The sequence below is a fragment of the Oncorhynchus clarkii genome, unplaced genomic scaffold (genome assembly GCF_045791955.1).
Source record: "Oncorhynchus clarkii lewisi isolate Uvic-CL-2024 unplaced genomic scaffold, UVic_Ocla_1.0 unplaced_contig_7098_pilon_pilon, whole genome shotgun sequence".
In the NCBI taxonomy this organism is placed as follows: domain Eukaryota; kingdom Metazoa; phylum Chordata; class Actinopteri; order Salmoniformes; family Salmonidae; genus Oncorhynchus; species Oncorhynchus clarkii.
The window spans coordinates 29,222-41,002 of NW_027259101.1; the positions used below are offsets into that span (position 1 = coordinate 29,222).

The window sequence follows — 11,781 nt, forward strand, 5'->3', positions numbered from 1 at the left end:
GTAAAAAAAAACGAAAATGATCATCGTGCTGTCTGGTTTGCTTAATATAAGAAATATAAAATGAATTATGATTTATATTGATACTTAAGTATATTTAAAACGAAATACTTTTAGACTTACTCAGGTCATATCTTACTGGGTGCCTTCCACTTTAACTTGAGATAAAGTAAAAAGACACCCTAATAGAAAATGACTGAAGTAGTGACAATTGGGTTTTTCCACCACTGCTGGTGGCTCAGGCGGTGAGTGGTGCCAAAGCTGATAGAGAATGGCCTTTTCTAGGATAACGGCCCAATGTCGGCCCAATATAAAACTATATAAAAATAAAAAAAATTGGTCGTTCTCTACCGGTTTACCACAAGGCCCATTAATGAAGACGTCATTCTCCTGCTGCCTTTCCTTATTGTGGAGTAGCTCCATATGCTCTATACATTATGGGCCTGCCCTGCAGACTCCCCCTCTCTCCATAACCATATTACCGCAGAGCTATAGGGACAGTCTACTAGGCACACACACACACACACACACACACACACACACACACACACACACACAACAAACTTCTCTTTACACCTTTTCATCCCTCCTCCGAATCTTTCTGTTTCTTTCCAAACCCCAAGCCATCTCCATCATTATCCTAGTCTCTCTCTGGAGACAGACAGGATGTGGAGACTACTACCACTTTCCCAAATCCTCCTGAAATCATTCAACTATAATAACGTGAGACAGCAGAATCCAGTGGATTAACATCCATCGTCAGCATATTAATACCTCTGTGTCGTGATGTGTGAAGAGAGAGGAAAAACAACAGCAGCAGGGCCAGGCTGACCAGGGGGAGGAGGGAACACCATGTCAGTATTATCTGACTGGGGGGGGGAACACCATGTCAGTATTATCTGACTGGGGGGGGAACACCATGTCAGTATTATCTGACTGGGGGGGGGGGGGGGGGGGGGTGACACCATGTCAGTATTATCTGACTGGGGGGGAACACCATGTCAGTATTATCTGACTGGGGGGGGGGGGGGAACACCATGTCAGTATTATCTGACCGGGGGGGGAGGAGGGAACACCATGTCAGTATTATCTGACTGGGGGGGGAACACCATGTCAGTATTATCTGACTGGGGGGGGGGGGGGAACACCATGTCAGTATTATCTGACCGGGGGGGGAGGAGGGAACACCATGTCAGTATCATCTGACTGGGGGGGAGGAGGGAACACCATGTCAGTATTATCTGACAGGGGGGGAGGAGGGAACACCATGTCAGTATTATCTGACTGGGGGGGAGGAGGGAACACCATGTCAGTATTATCTGACAGGGGGGGGAGGAGGGAACACCATGTCAGTATTATCTGACTGGGGGGGGAGGAGGAGGGAACACCATGTCAGTATTATCTGACAGGGGGGGGGGGAGGAGGGAACACCATGTCAGTATTATCTGACTGGAGGGGAGGAGGGAACACCATGTCAGTATTATCTGACTGGGGGGAGGAGGGAACACCATGTCAGTATTATCTGACTGGGGGGGAGGAGGGAACACCATGTCAGTATTATCTGACTGGGGGGGAGGAGGAGGGAACACCATGTCAGTATTATCTGACTGGGGGGGGAAGAGGGAACACCATGTCAGTATTATCTGACTGGGGGGAGGAGGGAACACCATGTCAGTATTATCTGACTGGGAGGGGAGGGAACACCATGTCAGTTATCTGACTGGGGGGGGGGGGGAGGGGGAGGGAACACCATGTCAGTATTATCTGACTGGGGGGGGAGGAGGAGGGAACACCATGTCAGTATTATCTGACTGGGGGGAGGAGGGAACACCATGTCAGTATTATCTGACTGGGGGGGGGGGGGGGAGAACACCATGTCAGTATTATCTGACTGGGGGGAGGAGGGAACACCATGTCAGTATTATCTGACTGGGGGGAGGAGGGAACACCATGTCAGTATTATCTGACTGGGGGGGGGGGAGGAGGGAACACCATGTCAGTATTATCTGACTGGGGGGGGAGGGAACACCATGTCAGTATTATCTGACTGGGGGGGAGGGAACACCATGTCAGTATTATCTGACTGGGGGGGAGGGAACACCATGTCAGTATTATCTGACTGGGGGGGGAGGAGGAGGGAACACCATGTCAGTATTATCTGACTGGGGGGAGGAGGGAACACCATGTCAGTATTATCTGACTGGGGGGGGGGGGGACACCATGTCAGTATTATCTGACTGGGGGGAGGAGGGAACACCATGTCAGTATTATCTGACTGGGGGGAGGAGGGAACACCATGTCAGTATTATCTGACTGGGGGGAGGAGGGAAAACCATGTCAGTATTATCTGACTGGGGGGGAGGAGGAGGGAACACCATGTCAGTATTATCTGACTGGGGGGGGGGGGGGGAGGAGGGAACACCATGTCAGTATTATCTGACTGGGGGGGGGGGGAGGAGGGAACACCATGTCAGTATTATCTGACTGGGGGGAGGAGGGAACACCATGTCAGTATTATCTGACTGGGGGGGGGGGGGGGGGGGGACACCATGTCAGTATTATCTGACTGGGGGGGAGGAGGGAACACCATGTCAGTATTATCTGACTGGGGGGGGAGGGAACACCATGTCAGTATTATCTGACTGGGGAGGAGGAGGGAACACCATGTCAGTATTATCTGACTGGGGGGGGGGGGGGGAGGGAACACCATGTCAGTATTATCTGACTGGGGGGGAGGGAACACCATGTCAGTATTATCTGACCAGGGGGGGGAGGGAACACCATGTCAGTATTATCTGACTGGGGGGGAGGGAACACCATGTCAGTATTATCTGACTGGGGGGGGAGGGAACACCATGTCAGTATTATCTGACTGGGGGGGAGGGAACACCATGTCAGTATTATCTGACTGGGGGGGGAACACCATGTCAGTATTATCTGACTGGGGGGGGAACACCATGTCAGTATTATCTGACTGGGGGGGGGGGGAACACCATGTCAGTATTATCTGACTGGGGGGGAGGGAACACCATGTCAGTATTATCTGACTGGGGGGGAGGGAACACCATGTCAGTATTATCTGACCAGGGGGGGGAGGGAACACCATGTCAGTATTATCTGACTGGGGGGGAGGGAACACCATGTCAGTATTATCTGACTGGGGGGGGGGGGGGGAGGGAACACCATGTCAGTATTATCTGACTGGGGGGGGAGGGAACACCATGTCAGTATTATCTGACCAGGGGGGGGAGGGAACACCATGTCAGTATTATCTGACTGGGGGGGAGGGAACACCATGTCAGTATTATCTGACTGGGGGGGGAGGGAACACCATGTCAGTATTATCTGACTGGGGGGGGAGGGAACACCATGTCAGTATTATCTGACTGGGGGGGAACACCATGTCAGTATTATCTGACTGGGGGGGAACACCATGTCAGTATTATCTGACTGGGGGGGGGGGGGAACACCATGTCAGTATTATCTGACTGGGGGGAGGGAACACCATGTCAGTATTATCTGACTGGGGGGGAGGGAACACCATGTCAGTATTATCTGACCAGGGGAGGGAACACCATGTCAGTATTATCTGACTGGGGGGGGAGGGAACACCATGTCAGTATTATCTGACTGGGGGGGGAGGGAACACCATGTCAGTATTATCTGACTGGGGGGAGGAGGGAACACCATGTCAGTATTATCTGACTGGGGGGGGGGGGGGAACACCATGTCAGTATTATCTGACTGGGGGGGGGGGGAACACCATGTCAGTATTATCTGACTGGGGGGGGGAACACCATGTCAGTATTATCTGACTGGGGGGGGGGGGGGGGAACACCATGTCAGTATTATCTGACTGGGGGAGGAGGAGGGAACACCATGTCAGTATTATCTGACGGGGGGGGGGGGGGAAGGGAACACCATGTCAGTATTATCTATAACAATGTCAGCATTATCTATAACAATGTCAGTATTATCTATACCAATGTCAGTATTATCTATACCAATGTCAGTATTATCTATACCAATGTCAGTATTATCTATAATAATAATATCACTGAATGCTGTCATATATACTGCTAGTGGTGGTCAGTGCCGCTTAAAATGAGGGAGGACGATTGTTTTCATGAGCATGGTCTTATTTCTATTATTTATGACAGCATTCATATTCCATTCACCCAGTTAAATGTAACATCGATAGGTTTAGGCTACTACATGATACTAGAAGTTTATCTATACCCATCATGAGGTTGCTACAACCTAGCCTATGATTGAAAAAGTTTACAACGTAGGAGCACACAGGTCGAGACACATGGACACATTCAATACTGCCTTGCACATTCTTGCCTGCATCTAGTAGTAACACCCCTTTTAGTAAAACCATAGCCAGCTAGCTAACCTAGCATCCCTCTCTGTTGGAGAGTCATAGCCAGCTAGCTAACCTAGCATCCCTCTCTGTTGGATAGCCAGCTAGCTAACCTAGCATCCCTCTCTGTTGGATAGTCATAGCCAGCTAGCTATCATCCCTGTACATCGACATGGAACACTGGTCCCTTTGGTAGTGGAACACTGGTCCCTTTGGTAGTGGAACACTGGTCCCTTTGGTAGTGGAACACTGGTCCCTTTGGTAGTGGAACACTGGTCCCTTTGGTAGTGGAACACTGGTCCCTTTGGTAGTGGAACACTGGTCCCTTTGGTAGTGGAACACTGGTCCCTTTGGTAGTGGAACACTGGTCCCTTTAGTAGTGGAACACTGGTCCCTTTAGTAGTGGAACACTGGTCCCTTTAGTAGTGGAACACTGGTCCCTTTAGTAGTGGAACACTGGTCCCTTTAGTAGTGGAACACTGGTCCCTTTAGTAGTGGAACACTGGTCCCTTTAGTAGTGGAACACTGGTCCCTTTAGTAGTGGAACACTGGTCCCTTTAGTAGTGGAACACTGGTCCCTTTAGTAATGGAACACTGGTCCCTTTGGTAATGGAACACTGGTCCCTTTGGTAATGGAACACTGGTCCCTTTGGTAATGGAACACTGGTCCCTTTGGTAATGGAACACAGGTCCCTTTAGTAATGGAACACTGGTCCCTTTGGTAATGGAACACTGGTCCCTTTAGTAATGGAACACTGGTCCCTTTAGTAATGGAACACTGGTCCCTTTGGTAATGGAACACTGGTCCCTTTAGTAATGGAACACTGGTCCCTTTGGTAATGGAACACTGGTCACTTTAATAATGGAACACTGGTCCCTTTAGTAATGGAACACTGGTCCCTTTAGTAATGTTTACATACAGTTCTACTCATTTCATATGTATATAATATATTCTAGTCAAGTCCATCCTATTCAACTATTGCTGTACATATACGATGCTTCCCACGTTTTCTACAGATATACTACATATTCTATCCATGTATTCTACACATATACTATATTCATATACTATATATATTCTACCCATGTATTCTACACATATACTATATTCATATACTATATATTCTACACATATACTACATTCTATCCATGTATTCTACACATATACTATATATTGTATCCATATACTACATATTCTACACAAATACTACATTCTATCCATGTATTCTACACATATACTTTGTATCCACATACTGTTCATAATGTCTATCCATCCCGTCACACATATATACTGTACATACACATATAGGAAAAAAAAACAAAACTATTTGTTGACTTATTAGGAGTACAGTAATATTTCTGTCATTTTCATAAAGCTCCAATTCTCCCCCTTTTCTAGGAAACCACTGTTATTCACCCCCATTGACCGTTATGACGGAGAGAAAAATCAGAGCTTTCTATTGGTCCCCCTCTTACCAAGGCTTTATAATTTTATGGCTGGCACTGGTTACCATCTGCCACAATATCACGTTGCCAACTAAGGCATATTAGGGGATAGTAGGCCGAGTTGGACAAGGATATCTGAATGACCACAATGGAAGTAGCCTAAATGTTCATTATTTTATAGAATCTTTTTTTTTTTAGTTTTTTTGACTGTGACTAAAATGTCAGTGACAAACTAAACAAAACTTGTCCAATTTTAGTCAACTGATAACTAAAAACAGGATGAAATTACTCAAATATGACTAAAGACTAAAAAGGTATATTAAAGACAAATAATTAACATAGCTGCCAAAATGATCACGACTCAGGATAACAAAGAGTGGGCTATATGAACTACGACCCCTGGACCTAAAGAGACTGTTCTGCTCTTATTAAATGTTAAATGTGAATTTTAATTCAAATGAAATGTTCCAGACACTTATACAGAGATCAGTTGATTCGCTTTCAATGGCCTCTCAGTTCCATAATGGACGCAGATAAACACACAGACAGCGTAACCCAGACAAAAATACACTGAACAAACATATACAAACACAACATGGTCCCATGTTTCATGAGCTGAAATAATAAAACTTTTTTTTTTAAAGAAAATTAAGAAATGTTCGATACGCACAAAAAAGTGTATTTCAGTCAAATTTTGTGACCAAATGTGTTTACATCCCTGTTAGTGAGCATTTCTCATTTGCCAAGATAATCCATCTACCTGACAGGTGTGGCATATCAAGAAGCTGATTAAACACCATGATCATTACACAGGTGCACCTTGTGCTGGGGACAATAAAAGGCCACTCTAAAATGTGCAGTTGTCTCACACAACACAAAGCCACAGATGTCTCAAGTTGAGGAAGCGTGCAATTGGCATGCTGACTGTAGCTTTATCCACCAGAGCTGTTGCCAGATAATTTTGTATTAATTTCTCTACATTAAGCGGCATCAGAGAATTTGTTTTCAGAGAATTTGGCAGTACATCTAACCGGCCTCACAACCGCAGACCACGTTTAACCACACCAGCCCAGGACATCTACATCTGGCTTCGTCACCTGTGGAATCGTCTGAGACCAGCCACCCGGACAACTGATTAAATTATTTATACACAAAGTGTCAGAAACTGTCTCAGGGAATCTCGTCTGCTTGCTCGTCGTTCTCACCGGGCTCTTGACGGGACAGCAGTTTGGCGTCGTAAATCAACTTCAGTGGTCAAATGCTTTGATTACTACTGGCACGCAGGAGAAGTGAGCTCTTCACAGATGAATCCCGCTTTCAAAATGTTATGTTGCAAATGTTGAAAATGTTATGTTGCATTTATATACACTATATACTGAGCAGCTGCACAGAGGCTATACGCGTGGAATCAAATTACTCAATCTATTCCCCCTGTGGGTTCCAGGTCAAAACTAATGCAGTATATAGGGAATAGGGTAAACAAGACTGCCAAGGCAGCTAGCGTGCCCTACTGTGCTCCGGCCTAAATGGTGAGTAGATGGTTTCCCTTTCAGTCCTATCAGCTGTCCCACAGCCAAGGCCTTCCTCCTTGTGTACAATCAATGTTAGCAAAGTAACATGACACAGGAGGTACAAGCTCCGAGGTAAACACAGCTGCGCACACACACACACAACCTGCTTAGCTCAGCTCTCTAATTTAACATTTTGGAATAGACCTCTGAAGCAAAAGCATCCAATTAATTAACTAAATGGGCAGCGGCCAACCGAATTGCACCCTTTTCCCTAGATTGTGCACTACCCATAGGGCCCTGGTCTAAAGTAGTGCACTACCCATAGGGCCCTGGTCAAAAGTAGTGCACTACCCATAGGGCTCTGGTCAAAAGTAGTGCACTACCCATAGGGCCCTGGTCAAAAGTAGTGCACTACCCATAGGGCCCTGGTGTAAAGTAGTGCACTACCCATAGGGCCCTGGTCTAAAGTAGTGCACTACCCATAGGGCCCTGGTCTAAAGTAGTGCACTACCCTTAGGGCCCTGGTCTAAAGTAGTGCACTACCCTTAGGGCCCTGGTCTAAAGTAGTGCACTACCCTTAGGGCCCTGGTGTAAAGTAGTGCACTACCCTTAGGGCCCTGGTACCATTTGAGACAGAAACACAGTATTTTCCTCAATGGGATGCTTACTGTGCATTGTGTTGATAATGTACAGTGCTGATTTACAAACCCTATCGTGGGCCCCTTTCCACATGTGGAAGCAGCAGCTTAGGGAAGAATGTCATTCGGCGAGAGAAGAGTGAGTGTGCGACAGCAGGGACAATGGAAGTGAAAGTTGAACAATGTATTGGGACAGAGATCACAAGACACGGAGATCAACTAGTTAAACGGCTCTCAACATGCCTGAAAGGAGAAGTAGGCCCATCCTCTCTGGTACCATGGATAGAAACTAGCCAGTAATGGAGGGTAAACGCAAGTAAACACAGTTTACCCACCTTTTCCACACCTCTGGGACAGTTTACCCCACCTTTTCCTCTCCCTCCCTCTGGGACAGTTTACCCCACCTTTTCCTCTCCCTCCCTCTGGGACAGTTTACCCCACCTTTTCCTCTCCCTCCCTCTGGGACAGTTTACCCCACCTTTTCCTCTCCCTCCCTCTGGGACAGTTTACCCCACCTTTTCCTCTCCCCCTTCTGGGACAGTTTGCCCACCCACCCATAAAAAGCGTTACTTTTTTCCACCACGACCGGCAATCAGACTTTACACACCAATTGTATTACCACTACATCACTGGTAACCACCACAAACATATGTTGATCTTTCAGTTGCCTAATTGAGGGAGTCATTTTTCTGGGTCAACAACATTCAAACAAATACTGTAAGTTAATGGTCAGCTCCACCCACAGCTTGCCTGAAGCAGTAAGACTGTCAATAGCACAAGTTTTAGGCCTATACACACACACACACACACACACACACTCAATGAACTTGTTGACACTAGCTAGGTCGCTAGCTAGGCCGCTAATCCACACCCTCAAATGAGCTCAAATGAAGGTTGGCCATATTTTTTACTTAACTAGGCAAGTCAGTTGAGAACAAATTCTTATTTACAATGACAATGGCCTACGCCAGCCAAAACGCAAACCGGGACGACGCTGGGCCAATTGTGCTCCGCCCTATGGGACTCCCGATCACGGCCGGTTGTGATACAGCCTGGAATCGAACCAGGGTCTGTAGGGACACTGAGATTCAGTGCCTTAGAACGCTGCGCCACTTGGGATGCAGGATTGGATGTGTGACCTGCCTAATAACGAACCACACATTTGATTTATTATATCTTCTATAGTCACTATGTCAGCCATTGTCAGAGTCAGTGATGTATATCTTCTTGATGACAACATAATGAAACAACCCCCTTTAAAAAACGTGCACAAGATGCTAAATGTGTGTTGGTTTTTTGGGAGGAAATTGCAGACATATCCATGCTATGTGTTGCTGTCTACATCACTAAATCATGTATCCAGTCTGTATGAGAAGTAGCTTATTGCCATTATAGTGTGACCAGAATCCTTTGTAACTCGTGTTGTGGAATAAAGGGCTTGTTTGGCCCACAGACTTACTGTTATGTGTGGGTTGGCCTCACTGGACTCAATATATAATGCATTTGAGCTGTTCTGTTCTTCTTAAATGGCCAAGGCATGACATTCTAACATGGCTAGTACTGGCATCAGCTGATCAGCTAAATAGCTAACAGGAACTAGATTCATGTAAAAGGGTCCAAGCAAGGCAAAATAAAGCAGACCTATATCCGATTTTGTTTAACTAGCTGGCTAAAGAACATAACGAATCTTTGGTCAGGGGGACCTTAACTTGACTTCGTGTTATATATATATAAAAAGTAGATAAAACATTTGTTTTGACAAACATCGACAACAACTGACGTTAACTAGCTAGGTAGTTAGATATAAATCACCGGTCCCATTTACAGCAAATGCAACATTACTCAACTCACCGTGGTCCATGTTAGCTGGATATTAAATTTGAGATGTTTATCTAGTTAAATAGTTAACTAAAATATAGCTAAACTTACTAGCCAGCTAACGTTAACCGGGCCATGATGAATTGGCTTTTTAAAATTGTTTTAAACGTTATAAAACCAACCTACAAGCAATCTCCCACTAGCTGTCTATAAAATAAAGATCGGAAGACAAAACGGTAAAGCGGATAATCTCTTGCTACCGTATGAAAAAGGGAAACACATCATCTATGTTGGGTTAGTGGTTACTAGATTAGCTAACACCATCCACAGATTCACTAACATTAGCTCTCTAATCCAAGGCCGGGTAGAGAAGCATACTACCATGCCACTCCGGGGGGGGAGATAGGAAATATACTATCCAAATGCACTTCTTACCGTTTAGCTACTTTGGGCACAGTTGATCTTTCGATTTTGAAAAAGGTATCTATGTTTGTTCGCATACCAACAACAACAAAAAAGCAACAGTACACACGCTAGCTTCCTTTGGTTGAGCACTCAATAAATAAAATAAAATAAATAAAGATCACGTAGTAAACTAGCTAAACTAGAAGCGGTCCTGGTTGGCTGTCAATCCCTCCCACATCCGGGGGCTGCGTTCATCACGAAAACATATAACGGAAACAGTGTTGTATTGAACGACCATTATGTAAATAAAATTAAAATAAATAAAAAACAACGATGGGGTTTGCTTCGTTCCGTTTGTTTCCGTTTAAGATATATTTTGCAACAAAATTGGCATAATGAATTACACCCTTTGTTCAAGTACATAGATTAACGTTTTGGAGAAATCGTTCCCGCAATGTAGCACAGGTTCAATTGAAATGTATGCACCCCGGGTGTTGGAAAAGTGGGAGGTATGAGGGAATTCGCACAGAAGTCATATTAATAAAATAAAAATATTCACTCGTTTTGTCGATCACAAAATAATTGTATTGTAATCATGATATAACAAAAGTTGTTCACACTATTATTTTCTGATCTCGACAAAAAACGAGGGATTTTGTTTTTCATGTCCTTTTTCTGTTCTTCCGCAAATCCGTCCTGAGTGATGTAATCGAGAAAAATTGAGTAGTGTTTCCCCCTTTTCCCAAAGTCCACTTTACAATATCTTTCTATAACATGTCTTGATCTATCCTTCAACGTCTCTAAAAGCTAGTCTTTGATGGAGAAATACATGAACCCGTTCCTGCGTCAGATTTTGGAACTTTATTGATAGGTCTAACCTGGCATTGTTTTGTAACAAGTCTTGCTTAGGTAGGCTTGTTACTAGTTTACCTAACAGTGATTTATATATATACTAGATGTGACTAATAGGAGGCGCTGTTTTGAAGCCTCCATCTTGGCACTCCTCCGGTGTTGTAAAAATGTCTTTTGATCTTATTGAAATGCATTTATTAACGTCGATTTTTTTGTTTTTTTTGTTTACATGTTTATTCTATTCCAGACACCTTAATGCATACTTTTAAATTTTATTTTTTTTATTTTTTATTTTACCTTTATTTAACCAGGTAGGCTAGTTGAGAACACCTTTATTTAACCAGGTAGGCTAGTTGAGAACACCTTTATTTAACCAGGTAGGCTAGTTGAGAACAAGTTCTCATTTACAATTGCGAACTGGCCAAGATAAAGCAAAGCAGTTCGACAGATACAACAACACAGAGTTACACATGGAGTAAAACAAACATACAGTCAATAATAAAGTATAAACAAGTCCATATACGATGTGAGCAAATGAGGTGAGAAGGGAGGTAAAGGCAAAAAAGGCCTTGGTGGCAAGGTAAATACAATATAGCAAGTAAAACACTGGAATGGTAGTTTTGCAATGGAAGAATGTGCAAAGTAGAAATAAAAATAATGGGGTGCAAAGGAGCAAAATAAATAAATAAATTAAATACAGTTGGGAAAGAGGTAGTTGATAGGGCTAAATCAAGTACAATGTTATTGG

At 44.5% G+C, this 11,781-nt stretch overlaps 1 protein-coding gene across 2 annotated transcripts in view; it reads right to left on the bottom strand.

The window, feature by feature from the left end:
* Positions 1–10,424, bottom strand: part of LOC139399518 (dnaJ homolog subfamily C member 5-like) — a 32,358-nt gene extending 21,934 nt beyond the window's left edge. For both annotated transcript variants that reach the window (XM_071144916.1, XM_071144917.1), the window contains exon 1: positions 10,212–10,424. The gene's annotated coding sequence lies outside the window, so the exon portion shown is untranslated. The remainder of the gene's footprint in view (positions 1–10,211) is intronic.
* Between the last annotated feature and the right edge of the window lie 1,357 nt (positions 10,425–11,781).